Genomic DNA, 20,997 nt, shown 5'->3' with positions numbered 1-20,997 from the left:
TTGCATTTTAGTGTTTTCTCTCCAAAAATAAAGACCTGCTTAAACTGTGAATGCTTACTTGATATTCTGGTTTCTTTCTTTAGAAGAGGTGCATCCCAGCTGTATCTAGGCTTCCATCTTTTAATCTTTTTCCCACTCATAAAATTTTATAAGGACAAAACAAATATTTGCATCTTGTAGCCTTTCATATTTCGTTACATAAACATTTAATATTTCTTTTGGTTTTGATTTTGTTCTATTTTGTTTCTTTTATCTTTGTTTTCGTAACAGATACTCAGGCCTATGTACCATGAGACTTGGCCAGTAGACAAATTGTCTCTCCTTTTCCAAAACAATTCTAAAAGTAAGTTGTCCTTATGAGGTAAAGTTTACTGCCTGTTTTTCTCATCTGTAGTATTAGGTACTATAGATATATAAATGAAGAGTTTTTGATTAGTAGGGATATAATCTTGTGACAATTCTGGAATTTGTAAGACAAATTGGAGAAATCTTCTAAAATAAAGTATTACATTACAAACAAACAATTGGGTCTAAACTTCAAATAAATAAATTAGCTTCTATTAAGTTTAAAAATTAAAGAAGTTACTAACTTGCTGTGTACCTCATAGATTAAATTTGAAAGAATTATAAAAATATATTAGAGTTCAATGTCTTTTCATATTTCCACTGAGGAGATAACATTAAAAAATCAAGAGTTCACATTTTTCTTTATGTCAAAAATGAATAAATTTTGAAGTAAGCAAAACACTTACTTTTAATAAGTCCAAAATATACAATTTAACAGTTTTATATATTTAGTTGCTCTCATCTGAATTTAGCAAAGTCCTGAGTTTTTTAACATGCCCATTGATTGAAAGACCTATATTTCTAGTGAGAAGAACTGAAGTTTCAGTTCTCTCTGCGACATTTTTCATGATTGCTTCTAGTTGAAATCCAGAGATTTTTGTTAGCTTGTTTCAATCTATTGTTAGCTAAATATAACCTAATGTACATATGTCTGTGTGTGTTTTCTTTCCTTTTAATTAGGTAACCACACACTTGTCAGTGACCTGAATGGTAATGTCATGTTTTAAAATCATGTGTTCTATTATGAATGTTTACATAAATAAAAACAATGCTTTGATTAAATTGCATTTCTCTTGATTATTAATTTAATAAGAGAATAATGAGTTTTCTTGGCAATTTATAATTTTGGGTAGTATCACTATTTAGTAGAAAGAAATGATTCTGAATTTCCTGTTGTAATACAGTATTTTCAGTGTCTAGGGAATAAGTATTATTCATTATTTAGATTCACTTTATTAACCTGCTCTTTAAATTGTCTTCATATTTTGTGAAGTTAAATAAAATAATTTTAAATATTGGTATTCTTCAGTAGTTTATGTGTAGTTATAATTAATATGAGCATTTTTTTTTTTTTGAGATGGAGTTTTGCACTTGTCACTCAGGCTGGAGTGCAATGGCCTGATCTCAGCTCACTGCAACCTCTACCTCTCAGGTTCAAGAGATTCTCCTGCCTCAGCCTCCCAAGTATCTGGGATTACAAGTGTTCACCACCATGCCTGGCTAATTTTGTATTTTTAATAGAGATAGAGTTTCACCATGTTGGCTAAGCTGGTCTCAAACTACTGATCTCAGGTGATCCACCTGCCACAGCCTCCCAAAGTGCTGGGATTACAGGGATGAGGCACTGTACCCAGCCCAATATGGGCATTTTGTGCACATTCCATCCATTTTTAAGAACAAAGAACTACACTCTTAGTGTATTCTCCATTCATGTAGGCATCCTATGAAATTCAGAGAGTTTTTTTCTTATATTTCCACTATAGATTTGCATGGCAATTAATTTTGAAAAAAAAAATGATAACAAAATTGTAGAGGCAATTACATTGACCTCAATGTTTTTTTCCCAGTTTATTGTATTATCTAATAGTTATACCATTTAAAGAAAATAAAATATAAAGTTTATTATACTTCATAACAACATTTAACAAAATATCAAAGTAATCCCTTGTATAATTTTTCTACGTACAAATATTAAAATTTTAAAAATATCAATATAGGAAACTTATGGTTTCATCTCTGACATTTAAATAGCTTAAAAGTCAAGATTGAAATACAATGACACAAAAAACTGGACAAACAATATCAATGACTTTTCTTGGACCCATCAGAGGGTCCAAGATTGGAGGACAAACTGCCACTCTGAAATCTGATCAGATAGTCATATTCAGAGAGACACAGATGAGATATGTTGACCTTGAGAATAATCAACTGGAGCCATAAAACTGGTGGAAATAATTCAGCAGTAAATTTGTTGAATTACTGGCAGCTAAGTGGGAATTAGCATGACAGTGAGTAACTCCTGAGGGTAAGCAGTGAAAGTATAAGGAGGCCCCTACACTTTCATAGGCTTTACCTTGAGAAAAACCATCAGATTCTCAGAGATGGTAAGATCTCTGTAGTAAGTCTGGCAGTAAAGAGGGAAAATAATCATTACGAAATACACCTAGAGTATATTATTTTAATAGACCTGTTTTCCTATTTTAAAAGGAATTAACTAGAGTCTTGTCTCAGCTGAAGAAAGGGAGTTTCTCCCTCTCCTGTCTTTTCTAGTCTCTTTTCTCCTCTAAGGGGTAGCTGAGGGGACACAGTAAACAATGATAAGGTTTAAAAAATTAATTGAAAACACGTCAGTCAGGGGACAAAGTAAGTCTGTATGGGAGGAAATTAAGCTATACTACAGGAGAAACACTGAAGGTCAAAGCCCTTTGATACAGGCTAATTTAAACAATTAGATACGATTTGAAGATTATAAACTACTTGCCTTCATACACCACTTGTATGAAGTGCTGTGCTATCACATCAAAAGTGCTCCAGAACAACTGCAGTGGATTACAGCTAAAAGGAAGTGGGGCACAGCTTTATTTCAAAAGGAGCACTTACAGATGCCCAAGGAGAAGATACAAAAGCAAACACACTAGAGAAATTTATAGCCTCTGGCTCCTATAGCTACACTAAAAAATAAATATATCACAACTGCTAGCCATAGAAATATTAATACTCACAACAAAGGCCTACTTAACTCAGTTTTTATACCCAGAACAAGAAGTCCAACTTTCAACAGCAAAAAAATTATGAGACTTATCAAAAGGCAAAATAAATCAGCAGACATAAAAATACCTAAAAAACAAAAGGAAGCACCAAAATCCAGACTTAGATATGACACAGATGTTCAACTGATGAGACAGAGCATTTAAAATAACCATGATTAATATGCCAATGTGTCTGTGGGAAAAATTATAAAATATGCACAAACAAATGGATGATCAAAACTGCAAGAAAGAATAAAAAAGAAATTTCACAATAACAGTAAAGTTTTCTTATGGATTCACTAGTAGGTTGGGCATGGCCAAAGAAAGAATGAGTGGGCTTGAAAATAGGTTAATAGACATTACCTAAGCTGAAATGAAACAGATAAAAAAATGAATGAAAGAATAGCATATTGGAGATCTGTTTAAGAATAGGTAAAAGCATAACATCTGCATAGTTGGAATACCAAAAAGAAGAGAAGAACAATGCAGAAGAAATACCAGAAATAATAATGACCAATAACTCTTCAAAATTAATAAGAGACATCAAACCAGAGATTAAGGAAATTAAAACAACACCAAGTAAGATAACAAATGCACACACACAAGCATACCTTTTACATATTGTTTTCCAACTTTAGAAAACCAATGACAGAGAAAAATTCAAAAGAAACTGGTAGCAGGAGGAAGTGCTATCACTTGGAAACAAGTCTAAGGATTATTGCCAACTTCTTGTCAAAAACTATGCAATTTAGAAGAGAATGGAGTAAACAATTTAAAGTGTTGAAAAAAACCTCATAATTCAGTATCCACCAAAATTTTCCTTTAAGACAGAAGAGGATATGAAAACTTAATCAAACAGAAACAATAAATGCATCACCAGGCAATCCTCCCTCAAAGAAATGTTAAAGTTTTCAGGCAGAAGGCAAGTAGTATATCAGAAAATTAGTTCTACAAAAAGAGAGAAAGAGGGTCTACAAGGAATAAATGAAAATAAAACATAATCTTTTATTTTCCTTATTATTTGATCTAAAAGGTAATTATTTAAAAGCAGTAAAATGAAGTAAATGAAGATATAGTTGGTTATTATAGCATCTAAATAAATAAAATGAAAGGTAACAGTTTTACAAGAGACAGAAGGAAGAATTCGGGACTATTTTTAAATAGAGTACCTGTACTATAGGTTCTGCTTTTTTTTTTTTTTTTTGAGACAGAGTCTCGCTCTGTCACCCAAGCTGGAGTGCAGTAGCATGATCTCGGCTCACTGCGAGCTCTGCCTCCTGAGTTCATGCCATTCTCCTGCCTCACCCTCCTGAGCAACTGGGACTACAGGCACACACCATCACGCCCGGCTAATTTTTGTATTTTTAGTAGAGACGGGGTTTCACCATGCTAGTCAGGAGTATCTGTACTATAGAATCATCATACTCTTACTTGAAGTTATACATAAATTCGTTTATATGTGTATGTATATATATAAATATATATATGCATATACACTAAATATTTAAACTAATATTTAACTAAATATATATATTTAAGCTAAGTCTTTAAGCTAAATATAGATAGATAGATAGATAGATAGATAGATAGATAGATAGATAGATGTATATAATTAGTAGGGCAACCGCTACTCAGCAATCTTTCTAACTTATTCTAGGGAGCCAGAATGACCCTGATACAAAAAACAAAACAAACAAACAAGCAAACAAAAAAATAGGTATCAGGAGAAGAAAAATGACAGACCAATACATTTTATTAAAATAGACATAAAAATATTTAAAATAAATATAAAGTTTACATTCCATGACTAAATGATAGTCCACTCATGTAAAACTTAGTAATTTCAGCATTTGAAACAAATCAGTGTAACCTACCGTATCAGTAGACTAAAGATCAAACGTCATATGATCTTATGAATTGATTTATAAAAGCATTTAGCAAAATTTCACGCCCATTCAAGACAAAAATTCAGACTGTATGACTACTCTTTGACTTCCTGGAAAAGGTAATATTACACATAAGATGAACAGATCAGTGCTTGTTAGGGTTTGGTGCAGGTAGGGGGAACATACATACATGAAAGATAGGGCATCTTTTAGGGTGCTGTGAAATATTCAATATTATGCTGGTGGATATATATTTTTATGCATTTGTCAAAAGCATAGAACTTCATGGCACAAATATTAAACTTTAATATAATCACATATATACACACACACCTATGTGTGTTGACACACACACATATATAAACTTAAAAGTAAATATTTTTAAAGTTTTCTTGTGTATATATATACACATATCTATATATACATATATATACATACACATATATATATATATATTCTCTTTAGTAGAAAATTGATGCACCCCAAGAGACTGTGACAAAACAAAACTATAAGTCTATAAAATAGTCTTGCTGCAAAGGGGTGGGAAAATGTGCTGACCTCAGTAACTTTGAAAACAGTGGAATCTATAAAACAAAAGAAAAAAGAAACTGCACAACACAGTTTGTTTGATTTGTAAAAAAGTTGTGTGCATCTCTCCTCAATTCCCTGGCTATTTCTCTATAAAAGTATCTTAAATTAGCCCGGGGCAGTGGCTCATACACGTAATCCCAGCACTTTGGGAGGCTGAGGAGGGCAGATCACGAGGTCAGTAGTTCTAGACCAGCCTGGCCAACATGATGAAGTCCCATCTCTACTAAAAATACAAAAATTAACTAGGGGTGGTGGTGCACGCCTGTAGCTACTTGGGAGGCTCAGGCAGGAGAATCTAAAGTACCCTAAATTTTATTTAGATTGTTACTTTTTATATCATTATATAACTCATATGAGGATAACTGGGTGATTAATATTTTTATTTTTTATCTAAAATGGATGATTCATCATTTCTAGATGCTTTGTTTATAATGTATCTATCATTAATTCACCTAAACTTTTTTTTTTAGCAGTGCAAATCCCCTCTGAATACATTAAATATGTTAGACAGACGTTTGTTTATCTTTCTCTACCCTTCCTCTCTTCCTTCTTTGCCTTCTTTCCCTTCTTTTCTATGTCTTCCTGTACAAATCCACTGCTGCTCTCAAGGATTTTTGCAATTCTGTCATATTGTCACTTTCTTTCATCATTATATCAGGAATTGTCTTTTCTTCATTTCAGGGTTAGTTTCACACTCCCTGTAATGCCTCTTCTTTGATGTGTTTCTTAGTTACGTAAAAACATATACTTTGGTAAATTCCTGAGAAAGAGTGTATGGGGGTTAAAAGATTTTGGAAACTTTTCATTATTTTTTCTAATTAAGGAGATCTTTACTCTCTTTTAACTCTCAATCAATAATGTGTAAAAAATTATATCACTTTGCAGCATTTCTCCATTGTCTCTTACTTTCTAGAATTACAAGAACATATTTGATGTTATACAAAATTCTATATGTTTTCTCCTCACTTTTTGTATTACAGCACTATAGAAAAACAGAACAAAAAAGGTATAGATGTATTGAAAGATACTTTTTTATGAGGCATGAACTTAACACAATTATGGAGTCTGAGAAGTTAAAAGGATAATTTCATAATATGAATATGGTATGAGCTAACCACATTGTATGATGTTTTGTCACAGTCATTTGAACTAGAGCAACTCCACCTTGAATAAGATCTGGGTAAAATGAGGCTGAGACCTACTGGGCTGCATTCTAATTCATAGGATTAATAGGAGGTCTGCACAAGATACAGGTCATAAAGATCTTGCTGATGAAACAGGCTGCAGTAAAGAAGCTGGCTAAAACCCATCAATTCATGCTAAGAGACACTCCCACCAACACAATGACAGTTTATATATGCCATGGCAAGGTCAGGAAGTTAAGCTATATGGTCTAAAAAGGGGAGGAACCCACAGTTCTAATAATTGCCTACCCTTTTCCTGGAAGATTCATGAATAGGCTGGGTGCGGTGGCTCATGCCTACAATCCCAGCACTCTGGGAGGCCGAAGAGGGTGCATCACCTGAGGTCAGGAGTTCGAGACCAGCCTAGCCAACATGGTGAAACTCTGTCTCTACTAAAAATACAAAAATTAGCCAGGCATGGTGGCACATGCCTGTAAGCCCAGCTACTCTGGAGGCTGAGGCAGGAGAATCGCTTTAACCAGGGAGGCAGAGGTTGTGGTGAGCTGAGATCACACCACTGCACTCCAGCCTGGGTGACAGAGCAAGATTCTGTCACACACGCGCGCGCACACACACACACACACACACACACACACAATAAAAAAAAGAAAAGAAAAGAAAAGAAAATTTATCATCCAACTTTTGTTTAGCATATAATCAGGAAATAACTATAAAAATGGGCAACCAGCAGCCCTGGTAGCTGTTCTGCCTTTGGAGTAGCCATTCTTTTATTAGGTTACTTTCTGAATAAATTTGCTTTCACTTTACTCTGTGGACTTGCCCCGAATTTTTTCTTGCTTGAGATCCAAAAACCCTCTCTTGGGGTCTGGTTTGAGACCCCTTTCTGTTAAAAGTTTTACTGCTCAATTAATTACACAGATTACAGATTTACTTATACAATATTCACTTTTTAAAGTAAATAAAAAATGTATATATTAATATTTAGTATTTAAATGTAATATTTAAAATAATTATAATTATTTTATTTTTCTTCTTTAATATATTTTTGCGAAGTCAAGAACTTATAAATAAAAATAGATAAGACAAGTAATAAATTTTAAGTGGATATTAAAAAAACTAGGTGTTCAAATGACAAAAAAGTATTTTCTAGTTTATTTTATAATGTGGACTCATATTAACTTAAAAGCTACATATTTTATATCTTAAGCGTTCATGACTGTACTGTCAAGAAAAAAGTTAAGGATGGAGTAATCTTGTTTACTCACTAAGTTTACAAATCATAACAAAAATATTAATGAAAGCTTAACACTAACTTTACAAACTACCCAATGCATAAGGTCAAGCATTCATGCGTGACTTGCTTTCATTTGGAGGCTATTTTAAACCTCAAGATCTTATTTTTTATTTACCCTATTTGAATCTGATACTTTGCATTTTCAGATAAATATTGCATACTATGATTTTATGCTTTCATTTGTAAATAATTCCTCTTTTCAATTTAAAAACAATTGGGCAAGATATCCAAATTCATAATTAGACACTTTGTGTGTGTGTGTGTATATATGTGTATATAGATATATACATACATATGTATCTCCAAATTTGTTAGTTATTATTTTTATAATATTTAATTTAGTAGTAATATTTAAAGAGATAAAAATATTTTAGAATTACCTAATCCATAGCATCTGAACTATGGAATATGAATAATGACCAAATTTTGTAACAACACCAATTTTATCTAACTTATTTTAATACTTTAACATATTTTTGAAGTTCCACAAAATAACATTGTGGAAAGAATATTCCAAATGCGCACTTTTTGTTTATAACTGTAGGTTTGTTCCTTTCGTATGTTAACAATTTAATTATGTGTCTTCTATGTCTAATTAATTACATATTACAAGTTGACTTTATAATCATTTATTTATAAAATAGTTGCAAAATAATAAGTTCCATAGCAATTTTATATTAATACATAGAAAGATATTTACATGGAGTGTTTGCTTTAAATACATTGAATGTTGTTGTGTATACTTCCATGGCTATATTTTTACACATTATTTTTCCCTAATGACATATTATAAATCTGTTGGTTAGTTGACCTTTTGTCACTTCCAAAATATTAAATTTTCTTTCAGCTTATGATTTACATAATTGCATATTTAGTCACAATATGTCAGTGTGAATTCCTTCTTGGCAATAATACTGGCCTAAATTCCTTGTTTAGTACTGCATTTTGTCAAGAAAGAGTTGAGTAAGACAAAAAAAGTTCCTATGAAATTTAGTAAGTATCATTTCAATTGTTTCCACAGAAAAATTTTACTGTAATATTGCAATCTTTTTCTAACCTAAATGAAAAAAAAAGTTTCCAAATAGTTACTTTTTAGATAATAATAATGATGATGATAATAATAATAATAGAAATTTAAGGGGCTTGAGGGTGATTGAATAGTCATCACTGTTACTTGTGGTTACTGTCTCCTGGTGTTGCTCTCTACTTTTACATCTGCTGCATATTAATTAGCCACTTGTTTCCTGGGTTTTTATCAAATTGAATGGAGGAGAATGGGATAATTGCTTCCCTCCAAGAGTGGTAATGCTATCTATTAGCAAGATTAGAATCACACATAAATATATTATAACAATAAAGACAAAGAGATATCAGTAGAGACTTTACTGCTACCACAATTAGGTGTAGACATGCATTATCACATTGACTTGTTTTTAATTTCCTAACATTTCTTTAAGAGGAATTTAAGTGAGTATAATACACAAAACCTTTTTCAGGTGTGAAGCTAATAATTCAATGCAGTGGCAAATGGACTCTTTTCACATTTGATTGAATTTTTCTTAGGGATTTCTAAGTAAGTAATTAAAGTTACACCTAATTGCAAGAAATGCAGTTTGAATTATTGCCAATTTTTGATTGAGTAACTTTTTTTTTTTTTTTTTTTTTTTGAGACGGAATCTTTCTCTGTCGCCAGGCTGGAGTGCAGCGGCGCGATCTCGGCTCACTGCAACCTCTGCCTGCCAGGTTCAAGCGATTCTCTTGCCTCAGCCTCCCAAGTAGCTGGGACTACAGGCACGTGCCACCACACCCAGCTAATTTTTGTATTTTTAATAGAGATGGGGTTTCACCATGTTGGCCAGGCTGGTCTTGATCTCTTGAGCTTGTGATCCAACCGCGTCAGCCTCCCAAAGTGCTGGGATTACAGGCGTGAGTCACAGCGCCCGGCTGAGTAACTCTTTTCAGAAGCACACAGGTGTTTGAATACCTATTAATTAACACTTAGCATCCTTTAATTTATATATTATTGTTAGTTCCTGCTTAGTTTTATCAAGCAATCTATTAAGGTAAGACCCCCTTTTTAAAAAAGATATGATAATTTCAAACACGTTAAATAAATTTTCCTGTTTTCCTTTATTCCAATAATAGATATCATTAGAGCATAACGAACTGCTTTGATCATTATAATGTATTCATCTCTTCTGTTTTGGCATTATGAAAATAAATATTTGAATTCTGTAGAATACATGTGATTAATGTCTTTGTTATTTTCACACAATGAGTTCATTATTTGTTCCATTCACTCTTTGTTCATGGAAATATAAAGGAATGATTCATATTGTGCTAAGATGTTAATAATATAATAATTTGATTTCTTTTAAAATATAAGAAATTTGGCTAAATTATTATTTGACGGTGGCAATACATTTCAGAACTAATATGGATAATATGCAAAAACAAAAAGTAAAAAAAATCTTAAAGATGCAAGCATTTGTAATACTAAATTTTATAACCAGGATAATCAATGGAGGAAACATAAAATGTATACATTAGAGTTTTTTGTTTATATGGTATAATTTCACTCACCAAGAATCCATTCATTATTTATTCAGTAATTGATGTATCTTTATACACTATAGTTAAAACAGGCACAATGGATAATACCAACTTCTATAGCACAAGTTAAATACAATGGAAATTAAAAGCTACAAACTTCTCTTATGTTCATTCTTACTCATGAAAGAAGATTCCTAAGATTACTTACATTTAAGAAGCATAGAAGCATCTGAGAAGAGTGAAGCCAGAGTTTTTATAAAATGTATGTTCTTAAGCAACATCATGGCCACTTTCCAAGTTTTATTTTACTCATTAATGAGTGTGTATGTGTTTGTGTCTGTGTTTTATAAAATTGTATTAGGAGGGCAGGTTAATGTATCCAGCACCACAGTCAAGTTAGAATAAAGCTTCATTAAAACAAGGATCCCTCCTGTTGCTCAATCAGAGATACACACTCCTCCTTTCCCTCCTCCTTCCCTAATGCTGAACACTCTAATATAGTCTCGTCTTAAAAATTTAGTCTTTTTGAAAATATTGTATAAATCATATCATATGTGTATAGGGAAAATAAATCTCGGGACCCTAAAATCACTAAGCAGTGAGAAAAGTCAAACTGACAACTATGAAAGGCAAACCTGCTTCCCATTTTATTCCTAAACAAGATTGCTACAAAGGTAAGCTGTATACCTCCCTCACAATTTGCCCACAGGAAATTCCTTATGGACAAAGGACAGACAGAACTCAGAGTCATCCCTCTGAGGCTCACCTGAGACAAATGCATATATGATTACTTCCTCCGCCTATTGTTTATGTAAAAATGCAGATTCATGGAGCCAGACTAAATTGTGTATTCAGTGGAAGACTGATCAATAACTCAAAAGAATGCCACCTTTACTTTCTTACCTACTTTTAACCTGGAAACTCCAACTTTGAGTTGTCCCCACCTTTCTAGACCGAAACAATGTACATGTTACACATATTGATTGATGTCTCATGTCTCCCTAAAATGTATAATAGCAAACTGTACCACTGACCATCCTGGACACATGCCATCAGGACCTCCTGAGGCTGTGTCGTGTCACAGGCACATTCTTAACCTTGGCAAAATAAACTTTCTAAATTGACTGACATCTGTCTCAGATATTTTGTGTTAACATATGAAACCATTTAGAATTGCCTTTTTTACTTGGTTTAAATCTTAGAGATTCATCCAAGTTTTATTTTACATCAATGGTTTGTTTAATTCCTGAGTAATATCGTCTGGTATCAGTGTAGTGCATTTTCTTTAGTCATTAACTCATTGAAGGACATCTGTGTTGGTTCCAGTTTTGAGTTATAAACATTCATATACAGGTGTTTATGTGACCATGTCTTTCCCTTTTTCTGTGATAATATCAAAAGTTAAATTTGTAGATCTTACGGTAGTTTCATGTTGAGGTTTTTAAAAAGAGTCAAACTGTTTTGCAGAGTGCAGTACCATTTAATATTCCCACTGGCAATGCTTGAATGATCTATTCTCTTCCTATCCTCTCCAAGATTTAATGGTTTCACTATTCTTTTTTTTTTAAGCCATTCTGACAGTTGTGTAGTGTGTCAAATTACGCCTTAGTTGACAGATGTAATGAACTTCCTGTGGTTCAAATGTTGAGAGCAATACCAAGGGGCTGTGGCAAGGTGGGGGAGTAGCCACACTCTGTGTGTCCTTGGCAAATGTTGCAAAACGTATTTTTCTCCAACCAAGTCAGAAACAGTTCCAGAAAATAATGTCAAAAACAATTACAGCTGGAAATTTCCCAACTAACCACCAACAGACTACCTGCAAGCAGCCAATTAAGAGAGACTGGTGGTTTGGCGTTTAAAGGTCTTCTAATCAAGACTCTATCACTCCCCTAACTCTCCCCCTCTTCTTTATGATCTCTAACTCTTCAACCTGCTCCTCCTCAGAGTACACTTTCACTTTTACATTGAAGGCTTCTTGTCCTCAGTCTGCAATCTGAAGTTTGCTTTGGAAAATAGAGTTCTTCTTTTGCTTCCACGGATTTCATTGATCTTTTATTAACAAACGGTACTGAAATGGGAGCATCCCCTGACTCCCTCGCAAGACGTGCAATGGGGTGTGGCTCATCCGTTTGGCCACTGTGGGCTCCAACTCTTTATGTGAGAAAGAGAATGCAGATGGACAGGTGCAGGAGACAGGGCAAGTGCTTTTGGGCTCAGGCACCATGGTAGCATCTAGCGGGGGTGTCTGAGGTTCCCAGAGCCCCAGTAGGCATGCTACAGTGCTCTTTTAACTCTGCCACCCGCAGATGGCTTCAGCGTTAATCATTTTAGTGCCCTCTTGGGACCTGGGTTCTTGTCTGGCGTCCAGGAAAAATCAGATCACACAGACAAATTGAAGGATGGTAAACACGGGGAATTTTACTGCCAGATAGAGGTGGCTCTCATTGGGATGAATGGGGAGCTGAAAAGGGGATGGACTAAGATGATCTTCCCCTGGAGCTCTGTCATCCCACAGCCATTGTTCCCTCTGACCATCCCCAGCTGAACTCCTCTTGATGTTCAGAAGCTCCTTCTCTGCCATGCTGCTCTGCCACCCTTCTGTTCCTCTGCTCTTGTTTATCTGCCCATGGAGCCTGGGGTTTAGGGATTATATGGGTATAGGATAGGAGGGCGTGACAGGCCAAAAGGCAACATTTGGCACAGAAACAGGAATCCCTGTTCCCATCTAGCGCCCTGGATTGCCAGACTTGGGAATGGGACCTTTGCCAGGGAACCGCCCTCTTCTACCTAGTATCTCCCTGACTTCTCTCTGTACCAGTATTTCAGTTTGGTTTTAATTCACATTCCTTTAATGGTGAAGGATGTTATACATATTTTCATGTGCTTATTTGCCAATTGTGTATTCTCAGTGTAATATGCGTTTATATCTTTTTTCCATTTTTAACGGTAATGACTGTTTTTTCACTATTGAGTTTTGAAGTTCTTTATATATTGTATATATTAGTTCTTGTCAGATTTGGTAAATATTTTCTCTCAATTTTCACCTTGTCTTTTCATCTTACTTAGAGTATCTTTTGCAGAGCAAAATTTGAAAGTTTTGATGAGGCTCAGCTCACCAATTTTTTTTATTTTGTGAATTATACGTTTCATGTCAAGTTTAACAACTTCTTTCCTAACTTTGACCCAAAGATTATCTATTATTTCCTTTTTATAGTTTTTTATCTTACATTTAAGTCTGTGAACCATATTAAATTAATTTTTTGTGCAAGGTATAAAGTTTTTGCCAATGTTTATTTTCTGGCCTATAGATATCTAATGCTATAGCATTTTCAGTTGAAAAGCTACTCTTCAACCACTAATTATTTTGCGCAGTGTCAAAAATCAGTTAGGCATGTTTGTATGAGTCTATTTTGGGGGATTTCCATTCTCTTTTATTGATGTATTGTATCTTTCCCTCATTAACACCACACAGTCTTAATTAATATAGCTATATAAGTATAGTAATACTGATGAGTAGCGATTCTTTTAACTTTTAGTCTCCTTTTTCAAAATTGTAGCTATTGTAATGCTTTTATACTTCCATAATGTTACAGAATGTTTCTGTCTTCTCAAAATTCAGGTATTAAAGCTCTAATTTCAAATATGGTGGTATTTGAAGGTGGAGGTTTTAAGAGATTTTGAGGTTTATATTAGGTCATGAGAGAGGAGCTCCAAGATGAGGTAGTCTCCTCATAAGAAGAAGAAAATAAATCAGAGCTCTTTCTTTCTCTGCCGTATGATTACACAGTGAGAGGGCAGCCATCTGCAAGCCAGGAAGAGAGCCTGCTCTATCTGAATGTATGTGTCTTTCCAAAATTCATATGTTGGAACTTAAACCCCATGGTGATGGTATCAAAAGGTGGGGCTTTGGGGTGGTAATTAGGGCATAAGGGCCTAATTATTTGGTCATGAGGGCCTAATTATTTAATTTTTCATGGAATTAATAAAAAATGGAAAGAACTAACTAAGCCCTTTTGCCTTTCCTATTTCCATCATGTGAAGATGCAGTCATCATGTGTCATCTTGGAAGGAGAGAGTGAATCCTCACCAGACCCTGAATCTATTGATGCCTTGTTATTTGATGTCCCAGCTTCCAGAGTGTCAGAAATAAACTTCTATTATTTATAAATTACCCAGTGTGTGGTATTTTGGATAGCAGCACAAATAGACTAAAACAGAAATTGCTACTGAGAAGTGGGGTGTTGCTATAACAAATACTGAAATATGTGAAGGTGGCCTGGGGTCTGGGTAAATGTCAACTATTAGAAGGTGGAACATAAAGCACTATTCTGGTGTGAGCTCGGAAGAAGAGGAGAGCTGCAGAGATAAACTTAATCTTCTTAAAAATAGTGTAAATGATCTTGAACAGAATGTTAGTAGAAATATGGACAGTAAAGGCCATTCTGATGAGATTTTAGATAGAAATGGGAAATACATTACTGAAAACTGAGAGAAAAGTCATTGTGGTTATAGAGTGGCTGAATTTTGTTCTTGACCTAGAGCTTTGTGGAAGGTAGAAGTAAAAATTGATGAACTAGGATATTTGGCAGAAGAAATCTCTAAGTAGTGTTCAGGGTGCTTCATAGCCTTGCTTGATTTTTTTTTTTTTTTTTTGGTAGTAAAACAAATTAAGACAGAAACAAACTACGGTGGAATTTGTAATCAAAGGGGAAATAGTAAAGATTTGGAAAATTTCCAGCCTGGTCAGATGATAAAGGATAAAACCCTGTGTTCAGGAGCAAATACCAAAGGTGTGGCCAATCAAATGTTTGGTGAGATTAGTATGGCTATCAGGAAGCCAGATGCTATTCATCAAGACAGTGGAAGAATAATTTTCAGATGGCAGTTCCATCACAGACCCAGAGTGCCAGTAATTTGTGGGCAGAATCTATTCAAAGGAGGGCCTCAGGGTGTCCATGGAAACTTGGGGCTCACTGCCCCATACCACCTCAATCTTCTGCCCCCTTAATTCCCATGCATCACTACTTGGCTACCCCAGCTGTGGTCAAATGGTTCCAGCCTCAACTTGGGCCATTGTCCATCCAGAAGTCACAAATGGTAACCTTTGGCAGCATCTGCATGGTGTTAATTCAGCAGGTGCACAGAGTATAAGAGCTGTGGAGGCATGATTACCTTAATCTAGATTTCAAAGGAAGCCTTGGAGAGCCTCAGGACCCAGAGAACTGACACAGAGACACAGTCACTGTAAAGACTCCATCCACACTAGGGAAATGTCCAGTGGAGGCCTACAGTTTGGCTCACCAAAGAGAGTGCCCACTAGCACAATGACCAGCAGAGCCATGGGGTTAGGGCCACCCTAGACAACCCCTACTAATGAGGGAGAAGAAAAGGAAAAATTAGTTAGGTAGACAGCTAAGGCTAGTCCTCAGAGAGGCAGCCTGCCCAAAAAATTACAGCTACAGGCAACTATAGAAGAGCCTGGGGAAAAGTCAGATTGCATCTGTGAGATAAGGATGCAAGGTCCAGCATAGAGGTCTTTTGTTCTTTGTGTGAGTAAAAGTCTCCCAGAAAAAAATTTTCTCCCCTTTTCAAGCATGTACAGGGTGGGCTCTGTGGGAACTTGCACAGGGAGGAGGTGGGGACTTCCCTAAAACAAATCCATAGTTATACAAACAAAAACTGCTTTGTGTGCCCACAACTAGTAGGTAAGGAGAATTATACAGACAACTTTACAGATAAGAGAAGTTACCCAAACAGCTACAGAGATGAAAGGAGTTTCCTATAAAAGCTTTTCAATTTGACTGTAAAAAATGGCAACCAACTCAGGCTCCCTGCTCTTTGGAAGAGAGCTTTTTTCTTTAGCTTATTAAACTTTTGCTCCAACCTCATCCTTTGCATCCACAATCCTTAATTTTCTTGGATGTGAGACAAAAAAGCTTGGATAACACTTTAGCCATTGTGGCCATTGACCCTGACCTGTTTCGCTAGAGCATACTTGATGAAGTCCTAGAGACAGAGTTGCCTCTGAGACACCAAAATAGTAGAGCCACCAGTGTTCAAAACCAGCCTGGGAGAGTCACAAGCACTTCAACTTCTGAAAGCTACTGTTCAGGTTATACTCAGTGAAGCCATGGAGGCAGGATCACCTAGGATCTCAGGGGCCCAAAACCTGTCTCAATGTGTCTGGAGGGTGAGACAGGGAGTCAAAGAAGATTTTTCTTCCACCTGAAGATTTAATGTTAGTTGCTTTGTTAGATTTTGGAGTTACTGGGGATCTATTACCCCTTTATTCTTTCCTGTTTCTCTGTTTTGGAATAGGGATGTCTATTCTATTCCTGTCCCCCACCCCCCACCCCATCATATTTTGGAAGCACATAACTTTTTTGATTTCATAGACTCATAAATGGAGGGGAGAATTGCCTCAGGATGAATCATACCTTGAATCTCACCCATATCTGATTTAGATGATATTAAGATAAAACTTCATAATTAGCCTTTAAAGTTGATGCTGGAATGAGTAAATAAATTTGGGGATATTGGAATATAATGAATGTATGCTATATGTGAAACAGTCACAGATTTTATGGGCCAGGGAACAACATATGTGTTCCTCCAAAATTTCTATGTTGGAACATAAACCACAAAGTGATGCTATTAGTTGGGACCTTTGAGTGGTAATTGGGTCATAAATGGGATTAATGTTTTTATAAAGGGACTGGAGGGAACAAACAAGAACACTTTGCCCTTCTACCTTCCACCATATGAGCACACAGCAAACAGGTACCATCTTTGAAGAATAGAGTGAGCCCTCATTAAATATTTAATGTGCCTGTGCCTTGATCTTGGACTTCCCAGCCTCCAGAACTGGAGAAATAAATTTCTATTATTTGTAAATTACCCAGTTTCTGGTAACTTGTTATTACCATGAAGGAACCTAGTAGTGAATAAAAATGACTCTTGGGAGCAGAGATCTTTCTCATGTTTATTATCTTTTTTTTTTTTTTTTTTTTTTTTTTTTTTTTTTTTTTTTTTTTTGAGACGGAGTCTCGCTCTGCCACCCAGGCTGGAGTGAGTGCAGTGGCCGGATCTCAGCTCACTGCAAGCTCCGCCTCCCGGGTTCACGCCATTCTCCTGCCTCAGCCTCCCGAGTAGCTGGGACTACAGGCGCCCGCCACCTCGCCCGGCTAGTTTTTTGTATTTTTTAGTAGAGACAGGGTTTCACCGTGTCAGCCAGGATGGTCTCGATCTCCTGACCTCGTGATCCGCCGGTCTCGGCCTCCCAAAGTGCTGGGATTACAGGCTTGAGCCACCGCGCCCGGCCTATTATCTTTTATTTATTGTTTTATTTTTATTTTTTCGAGACAGAGTCTCACTTTGTCACCCAGGTTGGAGTACAGTGGTATGATCTCAGCACACTGCAACCTCTGCCACCCAGGTTCAAACAATTCTCATGCTTCATCCTCCCACTAGTTGGAATTACAGGTGAGCACCACCACACCCAGCTATTTTGTTTGTTTGTTTTTGGAGAGATGGGATTTCACCATGTTGGCCAGGCTAGTCTCGAACTCCTGGCCTCAAATGATCTGCCCGCCTTGACCTCCCAAATTGCTAGAATTACAGGTGTGAACCATGTGCCCAGCCATGTTTTTATCTTAGGCAGACAGTATTCAGTTTTTTATTATTACGATATTAGATGCAGGGTTTTTTAGAAGTTTCTTAACAAGTTAAGGATGTGCACCACTCTCTCTACTTTTCTGAGCATTTTTATTATAAATGTGTGTCAGATTTTGCTATTTTTTCTGTATCAATTGATATGATCATTTGTTTTTTCTTCTTAAGCCTGTTGATACTGTAGGTTACATAGATTTCCAAATATTAAAACACCTTTGAATATCTGCAATAAATTCCACTTGATGATGGTATACAATTCATTAAATAGATTGTTGGGTTTGATGTGCTGTTGTTAACTTGTTGAATTTTGAGTTTAAATTCATAGACAATATTAATTATTAGTGTTTTTAAAACTATATTTTCTAGTTTCAGTATCAGGGTAACTCTGAACTTATATAGAGTTTAAAAGTATTCTCTTCTTTTATATTTTTCTGGAAGATATATTGTAAAATTGGTGTTAATTAGTTTTAAGAAATCTATTAGATTATTGAGTGATTGGAGATTTTAAGCTATAAATTCAAATTCTTTAAGGTTAATAAGACTTCAGATTATGCATTTTATCTTCGTGTCACTTTGTGATTATTGAGGAATGGATCTATATATTCTAAGCTGTTGAATTTATAAGTGCAAGGTTTTTTTCTAGTATTGTAATATTACCCTTTAATGGCTGAGGATCTGTATGATATACATTATCCACTTTCAGTTCTGATATTGGTGATTTGTTTCTTTACCCTTTTTATTTATTATTCTTTTGCTGAACATGTATCAATTTTATTGATCTTTTTGAGGAAACAAATTTATTTCACTGCTTTTCTCTGTTGTTTAACTGTTTCCAAATTCATTGATTTCAGTTCTTGTCTTTTTTATTTGTTTTTCCTGCTTGCTTTGAGAGTACTTTGCTCTCCTCATTTCTTGAGCTAGGCATTTTGATTATTTATGTTAGACATTTCTATTCTTAAGTGTTTTGTGTTATAAATTACCTTCTCAGCATAGTTCAGATGCATTGCTTATATGCTACATATTTTATTTAACTTTCATTCAGTTCTATGTGCTTTTATTTACTTAAAATATTCCTTTTGTCTCTTTTTATTAATACATGTTTTATATAATTTCCAAGTAATTTGAGACATTCTTTTATCTTTCTGTAATTGATCACATCTGTTTGATTTTGTTATGGTCATAGAACATACTCTATGTGCACTCCATTATTTTAAATATGTTTATGTTTATTTTACAGGCTATAATTTAGAACCTATTGGTTGATTGGATTCAGATAATGCTGTTGATTTTCTTTCTATCATGTCTATCAGTTGCTGAGAGAAGGACAATGATGCTCCCAATAATAACTGTGGAAAATCTATGCTCCTTTCAGTTTCATATATTTTGAGGCTCTGCTATTTGGAGCATATCTATTTAGAATTACTGTTTTTTGGTGAATTCACCCTTTTATAACAATGTAATGTCCATCTTTGCATCTAGTAATTTTACTTGCTCTTAGTCTACTTTATCTTGCATTATTATACCCATCCCTCCTTATATAAATTAATGTTTGCATGGTCAGTATTTTTCCATTATTTTACTTTCTTTATTATTATTACTATTACTATTATTATTATTATCATTTTGAGATAGAGTCTTGCTCTCCTAGACTGGAGCTTCATGGCATGATCTTGGCTCACTGCAACCTCCACCTCCCGAGTTCAAGCAATTTTCATTCCTCAGCCTCCCAACTAGCTAGGATTACAGGTGCACACCACCATGCCCAGCTAATTTTTGTGTTTTTAGTAGAGATGGGGTTTCTCCATGTTGGCCAGGCTGGTCTCAAACTCCTGACCTCAAGTGATCGACCAGCCATGGCCACCCAAAGTGCTCGGATTGCAGGTGTGAGCCACTGTGCCTGGTCCCATTCTTTTACTTTCAAGTTACCTATGTCATTGAATTTGAAGTAAGTTTCTGGGAAATAGTTTTGTTGTTGGGTCATTTCGGAAAAAAAAAAAAATTCTGCAGGTATTTGTTATTGGTATATTATAATATTTATATTTTAGCATTTTAGATAATTATTGGTAAGTCAGAGCTCAAGTCTGGCATTTTGTTTGTTTTCTCTATGTCCAGTAGATAGTGATAAGACACATATTTTAATATTCAGAGAATCACTAATCTTTATTAACTATATAACTTATATATATGTTATATAACTTATAACTATATATGTCTTAAAAAATCATTAATAAAGATAAATTCTTAAAAATGTCCAGGTAGCTCACAGAAAGGCAATAAAAATTAAACAGAAGAATGAGGAAAATGGGATGCAATGTAATCAGCAAAGAGGGTTCGGCTGCTTGAACTTGTAGAATAAAGTCAAAATAACAAGAGTGAGGTGTGATAAAAAGAGAGCAAACTTTGTTAAATGCTAGCAAGATTGGAGAATGGGTGGGATTCTTTCCAAAAATTATCACTTTCCAATGCACTTACTTCTTAAATCATGTGGAAGATTCATAAGACCCCATCATATATATATACGTATACACACACACACACACATATAGGAATATATGAATTTTTAAGGAGAATGCTTGAATTTTTATGGAGAAGGGTTAGTAATGCAGGAAAGACAGCAGGGCTAAAAGGTGTGAGCACAGTATCAGGTGGTATGAACTGCTTTGACCGTTTGTCGTGAATTATTGTTCTATCTGGTGAAGCAGCTGGTGCCATCATGGCCTCAACCAGGTTACAAATCAATAGCAGTCAATTTTGCAGTCAGT

The sequence above is a fragment of the Theropithecus gelada genome, chromosome 5 (genome assembly GCF_003255815.1).
Source record: "Theropithecus gelada isolate Dixy chromosome 5, Tgel_1.0, whole genome shotgun sequence".
NCBI classification, from domain to species: domain Eukaryota; kingdom Metazoa; phylum Chordata; class Mammalia; order Primates; family Cercopithecidae; genus Theropithecus; species Theropithecus gelada.
This window is presented reverse-complemented; position numbering follows the sequence as displayed.